Raw genomic sequence first — 7,786 nt, 5'->3', positions numbered from 1 at the left:
ATTTTTAGTTCATATTAGTGTGAATGTGAACAAATTCACATAAGCTGTGAACACTTTGGACAGATTCTTCCGGTACAACCGTACACTACAAGCACTTCAAGTTCTTCAAGTATATTAAACAAACCCATGAAAAACAAAATCACAATGTCCAGCGATGCTGTCCACACAGAAGTTTATAAAATCTGTCACACACTCAGTCATGGTGTTGATGTTGTCTCCATGAGGTTCACAGAGGACATTCCAGTCTGTGGCCTCAAAGCACCCTCTCAGAGATAATTATCACCGCTCTCGACTTCCTTAATTATGACTGTTGGGAGAACTGTCTAAACGGAGGAGGTGAGATGTGATGTGATTTGTTATAGAATGAGGTTCTATCAACACTCATCACTAGAGGTCACTGCAGTCCACAAGTTGACTGAGATATACCAAAGCAGAGGTTTTGAAGCAGCAACAGCTAGACTGAGCTCGGCTATCTGTTCATGTTATCACAAAGTGCAATAAATGGTTGAACTCCAAGGAAGCAATCTGTAAGCTTCATGACAATATCATAACACTAAAACTGAGTTTATTTAAATATTAACTATTATGAGGAACACTTAAAATATATTTAATTCAACCCTTTTTTTTTTTTTTTTTAGAGTTATCTATTCTTTGTTATTCATATATTTTATTTAAAAATGACTGCTGTGAGATGTCGTGTTTACAACCGATTTTTTTTTTTAAGTTATTTTTTTGGCCTTTGTGCCTTTGTTGGATAGTGTTAGTGAGAGAGAGAGACAGGAAAGTAGGGGAGAAGAATGGGGGAGGACATGTGGGAAAGGGTCATGAGCCGTATTCGAACGCATGACCTCCACATCAGGACTGTAGCCCTGTACATGGGACGCCAGCTCAACCAGGTGAGCTATAGCGGCGCCCCTTACAACCGATTTTTAAAAAATTCTAAACAAATCATTTACATTTAAACCACCTTAAAGGTCATAACAGGGCAGCAGAAGTTGTAAGAAACAGTCAATAACACACACTGTATTAGATTTAGTTGTCAGAACAATAAAAACATAACAGCAGTGTCTGTTTTGTGCAACACTGTGTAACATGAGGTAAACTGTTGAATTTAATCCTGTTGAAGTACATAAAAACAGGAGAGAAGAAGAAGTTGGATCCCATCCAGATTATTGCAGGATCCTTGATGTAGCCTCTTCTCCAAACATCATTGAGAAGTCTTGAAAAATCGAATTAAAATATAAAGGACAACTATTTCAGCCACCTAATATTTTAATAGATCTTGTATATCTATCAATCCTTTATTGTCAAAGAAGTGAGGAAACATTTGAGGAGGTTAGTGTGATTCCACTCGACTATCATTTATTCCCAGACACTGTTCCATTTTGTCCACCAGGGGACGAACGTCCCATTGCAGTAACAAAGTTTGTGTGCAGTGCATCAGTGGAAGGTCAGCCTTGTGTCCATTTGAAACAAATGTGTCATGTGTTAATGATTGTCTGTGCCAGCTGAGATCAGTACAGATAAGAAGAATAACTAAATGATAAAATACCACAAGCTAAAGTTCAAAAACTATTTTGAATAACTGTCATATTTAAGCTCTAGAAGGGTATTTAAAACTGTAATAAAAGAGGTATGTCATATTTTTAGAATCTATAACAGGTAACAGATGAACACTGGATGTCAATAACTTTCACCACTTAGGAGACTTAAGGTTGGACATTTTTCATTTAAACTTCACTGAATGATTATTGCAGCTCGAGTTGTTACTTATCATACAGCCATCAGCCATAACATTAAAACCACCTCCTTAATATTTTGCATTAACATGGGACCTCTGGGGGTGTCCTGTAGTGTCCGGCATCATGGCATTGGCCATTATTTGACTCCTGGGGATTTTGAAGTGTAGCTTAGGTGGATTTGACTTGTAGCATTTCTTGCAGTTGTTTAATCCGATTGAAGTCTGGGATATTTACGCCTTGGGGTCCTTGTGTTCCTTGAGCCACTCTTGAGCTTTTTTTGTGTAATGGGAGGGCAAATTGTCCTGCTGGGGGAGACTGCTGCTGTCAGGAGGGGTGTGCTTGGTCTGTAGTAGTGTTTAGGTGGGTGGTACATGACAAAGTAACATCCACATGAATCCCAGCAGAACATTGCGTTGTAAAAAGACAATCGTTGTTGTTCATTTCACTTATAGTGTTTTGAAGGTTATGGCTGATGGGTTCCATGACCCATACAGCAGCAGCCTATGTCTCTACAGCAAAAGCAGCTTTTGTTTTTTGAGTTTTTTTTTTTTTGACTCCTCTTTAGTGATGTTCATAAAACAATACAAAGCTGAACCTTATTTTCCCACATTTTCTTATACCATTGGACGGGCATGACATACAGCAGGTACCAAAAAGCAAACAAACAAGCAAGCAAGCAAACAGAGACTCAATAAAAATAAAGATAAATAAGTTTAAAACAACAACAACAACAACAACAACAACAACACACACAAGCACACACAACCAAACAAACAACAAACAAACAATCAAGACATTCACCCTTCTACACCACCAGGGTGTCATTGTTTCTCAAATTGACTGGAACAGCATTGAGCTAACAGAGCAAAGTCCAGACTAGAATGGATCCATAATGTCCACATTGTCCAGGACAGGTCGCCATATCTTAATAAATCCTTCAGTATTGTCATGAAGGGTGTAGGTCAGGTGTTCCAGAGGGAGTATTCTCAGGACCTCATTATACCAATCCTCCACAGTAGGGCTGTCTTTTGATATCCAGAATTTGAGAATTGTCTTTCTTGCTATATATAAGAGAAGAATAAGAGAATCAAACTTGAATTTGTTCTATGGCACTTATCCAGATTGTTTTCTCCTGACTAGATCCTTGCTTGTGTTGTATTTGCTCTCAGATGTACATCACTTTGGATAAAAGCGTCTGCTAAATGAAATTGTAGAATTGTAAATTGTAGAATTTCAATCAGTTTAGCATTGTATTTGTCCCTCGCATTGTCCACTTTCACTGCCAACATGCACTGAAAGGAGAACTCCAAGTCATATCCCATGAAAATAATAACTTCATCCTTCACTTCAGACCAGAAATTTTGTATTTTGCCACATTTCCAAAACATGTGTGTATATGTACTGATTTCTGAATAACATTTAATGCAATAAGGAGAGCCCAGATCGAGCCTGCAGTGGTGTACAGTGGAGTCTGTGTAATATTTTGAATTGTGTCTCTGTCTGTATTACAGCTCAGGAATCTGAATGCGTCTTCTGTAATTGAAATCCACACATTTTCAGCTATTTGTTCCCCAATATCGATAGCAGCTTCTGTTTCGTTTCCTCTCTGATTTTGCATAGTCTTTACTGAAACGGATTTCTCCCTTTAAGAGCAGAGACTTTAATAGAACACAGCACATTGGGGAGTTACTAGCGACCTAGAAGTAAGAAAAGACCAGCAGAAATCACCTAAAGCATACAAAACTGGCTGTTTAGTGGGACCATGCGGTAGTGCAGCCTCGTCTGCTGTCATGAGGTCAGCTTTGTATGTTTCATTTTTGTCCTCCACACACCATAGATTATATTTTATAAAAGGAAAGCACCTGTGTAGCAGAACAGAGTATTTATTGATATTTAAACTTCCTTATATAAACTGTCGGCTGAAATGAGCCACTAGCCAAATGACAAATCTTTCATATACACCTCCTACCACTACTTAACAGGAAATTTAGGTCTGAGCAGAGGTGTGTGGGTGTGTGTGCATGTACGGATGTGAACATATGAGAATTTAGCCTTTCCTTCATACACAACTTTGAAAAAACAAACCATTTGTCATGCAGTAATTCTGAAATAATTTCCACATGTTGCAGTTATGTCGAGGTTTTAATAACCTGAGCATTATGCCTAATTTTCACGTTTACATTACGGCACATATGATAATATCTCGTATAGTTTTTCCTCACATTCTCAACCCATTGAAAGTGATTTAAGGCACGGGTAATGCTGTGAGCTTGAACAGTTCAACACACTGAACCCACGGTGCCATTAAAACAACCTCCTGACCCCCTCAGGCAGAGAGCTGGCCCTCTCTGATAATATTTTCATAAGCTGTGAATTATAAGTGTTTAAAAGGGCACTAATCGCAGAGTTACACTCATGCCAAGAGCTGCTTAGCATCAGTAAACCACACAGTCTGGATGAAGGGCCTAGAGGGCCAGATTTTAGCCCAAGTTAAAACATTCATTATAACAATTATTTTTTATAGCATATCTGCCGGTTGAGGAAGTATACAGCGGAAAATAAAAGAAGTGATGGGAGGGATTGGGGATAAAATACAGCAGAGTCATCTTTAGTCAGATTTAAACTCTCAGCACTACTTATATGTTGCATGTGAAAAGGACTACCGCACCTCCAGAATTTTCCTAGCTGTCTGGTAGAACCCAGAAATGGTGGAAGGCAACGATGGCCAAAGCATGAAAGACATACAGAAGGTAGAAGCACTTCAGGCTTGAAAGCCATGTGAAAGGTTTATTTTAAGTTCAGTTATCAAATTGACTCCAATGAAGCTGAACTTACAAAGACATCACAGAAGATTTTATAGTAACCAAATGTTTAAACTGAGCTGGAAACCTAATCAGATTATCTGCACACAGCTTTGACAATACATTTTCTGATTACTTTGTGAGGATCTTAAAATATATTTTAAAGCGGTTGCAATCGTTCCAAGTGGAACTAATGTATGTTTTATTTAAATTTCTGTGCATTTCTCTGTTATACTGCAGCTTCAGAATGATCTCTTGATTTCAATATCTCAATAAGAAGTAAAACAAAAATCTGCACTAACATACATAAAACAGTAAAACCATCAAGAATATACATTACACACATCATGTGAAAACCAGTCCAATAGGTAGCAATCAGTTGTAGCAACCCAGCTGTTTAGGATCACTTATCTTCTGATTTTACATTTTACAATCAACGCTAACCTGAATGTGCATTGACTTTGACCTTTTTCAGTTCTTTTGATGTATTTGTCATGTAAAGTATCTTTAAATATCCTGGAAAGCACTCTTTTAATAACAAAATAGTAAAAAAAAAAAAAAAGAAGTCATATCAAACATTGAAACTATTTGTATTGTACAAATATTTTGTTTGTGAAATGCTTCCCAATAGTGTGGAGTCATTGTTAGTGAGCTCTGAGACTGATCAGTGAACGTGTGCATCCACCTGCTTTACATTCCAGCCTTCCTTCCTACCTACCTCACTCTCTGCTGCACATATCTCTTCCACTTCCTCTCCCACCTCTCCTATTCTGCTGTGTTTTCTTTGGCCTGGCATTGAGGGACTGGAAGTGTCACCTCATCACAGCAGAGATTTGTTTCCCTTGGAGGCTGCTCTAGGATGTCTGTTAATCTGATCTGAAATCCTCAACCTGGATTTGGCAGCTTCTTACAAACACTGCTGGCTCTGAAACGACTCTATCAAGTCCTTCTTACAGCGCCGTCTATCTGAGACCCAGACTGTCTGTAATAACTCTACGATCAGCCTCAGCGGTGTGTGGGAATGTGCCAGTTTTAACCTTTTCTTACTTTGGCTGCGTTCTTACTGTAGAAGCAAACAAGGCATTGTGCAATAAAACTGTTCTCAAATTCAGCTGAGCTGCTACAGTGATCTGTTTGACATTTGGATTTTTAAAAAAAACAAAAAAAAAACGCTGGCATGGACAAGTCTTTCAGTTGTACAGTAGGCAAAGAACACAAACACATGCACAGAAACACAGCAACAACAGCCGGTCAGATTCATGTACATGCCAGCAACATTTTATTTTGCTTGCTTAATTGTTTTTTTGTGTAAATTTGTTGCATCAGAATGTTGCACAAGGAGGTCTGAGTAGTGTAAAATGGAAGTGAGCTGTGCTAAACTGATAAATGGACCTTCACCCGTCTTACAAATCCCAGTCTGTTCATAGGCCTCGGGGAGTGATGTCCAAGAGCTGCAGGAAGTCTGATAAATGTCCTCAAGTGACGTCAGTTAAGTCAGCATCAGTTGGGACAGAAAACTACAAGCTGAGAATAAAATGAGGTGTGCGGAGCTGCAAAGGAGGAGGATTACCAGACCTCTGTAACCGACTCCTCATCTCTGCTTGAGCCTCCGGGCTGTATTATCCACGATATAACACAGAACTTATGTTACCAACTGACCCCTTAATAAACACAATGTATGAGTTAGGTTTTGAAAAGGAAGAATAAAAAGCCATATCAACTTTATCCTGTAGAGGATTCACAGGGGCCTGAAAACTATCCCTGCCAGCATTGAAGAAGAGGTGGGGGTACACCCTGGATCGATTGCGGGTCCAGTGCAGAACTCGCACAAAGAAACCAACGACAACACATGCACACATTGACACCTAGTTTAAAATCACTAATTAATCTCCCGGGCATGTTTTTTGGAGGAAGAAAACTCATGCAGGAGAACATGCAAACATACATATGACACCAGCAGGTTCAGATCCAGGAACTTCTTGCGTTGAGGTACCAGTGCTAGCCACTGCACCACTTTAAATAGCTGCAGGGGTGAATTAAAACATTTGAAATATTGCACAATCTGACCACAGAACGAGTTTGAATTCCTACTTTGACACCAGCTGTGTTTAATCTCCCAAGTTCTTGAATCCTGTTTTCCTCTCTCCATCTTTCCCTTCCATATATGTTGCTTTTCCTCTATTATTTTTATTTTTCTCTTTACCTTTTGTATCTCATTGGCAATTTCTCAGCAGTCTCTCCTAGTTTTTCTTCTCTCTCAGCTCTTTGATATTCAGACCGTGTTAAGGTAGGCTCGGTGAGAAGCAGTTTACTTCTTTGTGGATGACAAGGCTTGGCAGTGGCAGAGAAGATGGGGAGTTTGTGCATAGGTGGTGTGTATGTTACAACATCTAACTAGTTTTCCAGCTGGGAAGAAAGTGATGCGCATGCACAGCATTTATGTTTTGTGCTACTTTGCTCCTTTTTGAGTGCGTATGTTCTAGCACTTGTTGCGGTTTGAATTCCGCACTAGAGCAAAAGTTCAGTCATATAGTGGTTTGGACGCATGTCAGGGTTGAGGCTTAAAGAACGAAGCAAGTCAGTGGAACGGCCTCACAAATGTGTGTGTGTGTGTGAAATGTGGAATGGCAAAAGTAAGATGACATTCTTGAGATACAACGTGTCTCTTCTCTTTTGCTCACCTTCTGTCAAAAACATCAGGTGGGTCTCCAGAGAGATGAGCAAAAGCTTTTGGAGGAACAGCCAGCGAGGTAGACAGAGGGGCAGAGAGGGAGCTGGAGAATGAAAACGAGAAAGAGGAAGATGAGCAAACGCTTACCAGAACACATAATGACTCTGTTTCTCTGAAACAGCCAGCTTTGGAATAACATAACCAGTAGTTCACAAGGAACCAGTTCAGGAAAGTGTTTTGTCATTATTCAGCTGACCAAAACCAACACATTACTAACAAAGCATAAACAGACAAAAGCAAATACTCTAATATCTGGTTTTGGTCAGCTGTAAAAACTTTCACAGTCACTTTGCTTCTTACAGCTGAATCTTAAAACAGACCAGCTGCCACTCCTAAATTAATAGATAGATGTTGTATCCCAATACAGATTTTGTACTAATTGCTTCTGCCTCAGATCTCGTACTATATACAAGTTTGTAAAAAGTTTACCATGACAAGTTACAAACAAGTAAATTATTAGTTTTCATTTCATTTTATTTTTTTTTAGCACAACCAGAGCAATTTGAATTTTG

Source organism: Stegastes partitus, unplaced genomic scaffold (assembly GCF_000690725.1).
Source record: "Stegastes partitus isolate 25-593 unplaced genomic scaffold, Stegastes_partitus-1.0.2 Scaffold1349, whole genome shotgun sequence".
Taxonomy (NCBI): domain Eukaryota; kingdom Metazoa; phylum Chordata; class Actinopteri; family Pomacentridae; genus Stegastes; species Stegastes partitus.
Note: the sequence above shows the minus strand (reverse complement) of the source record.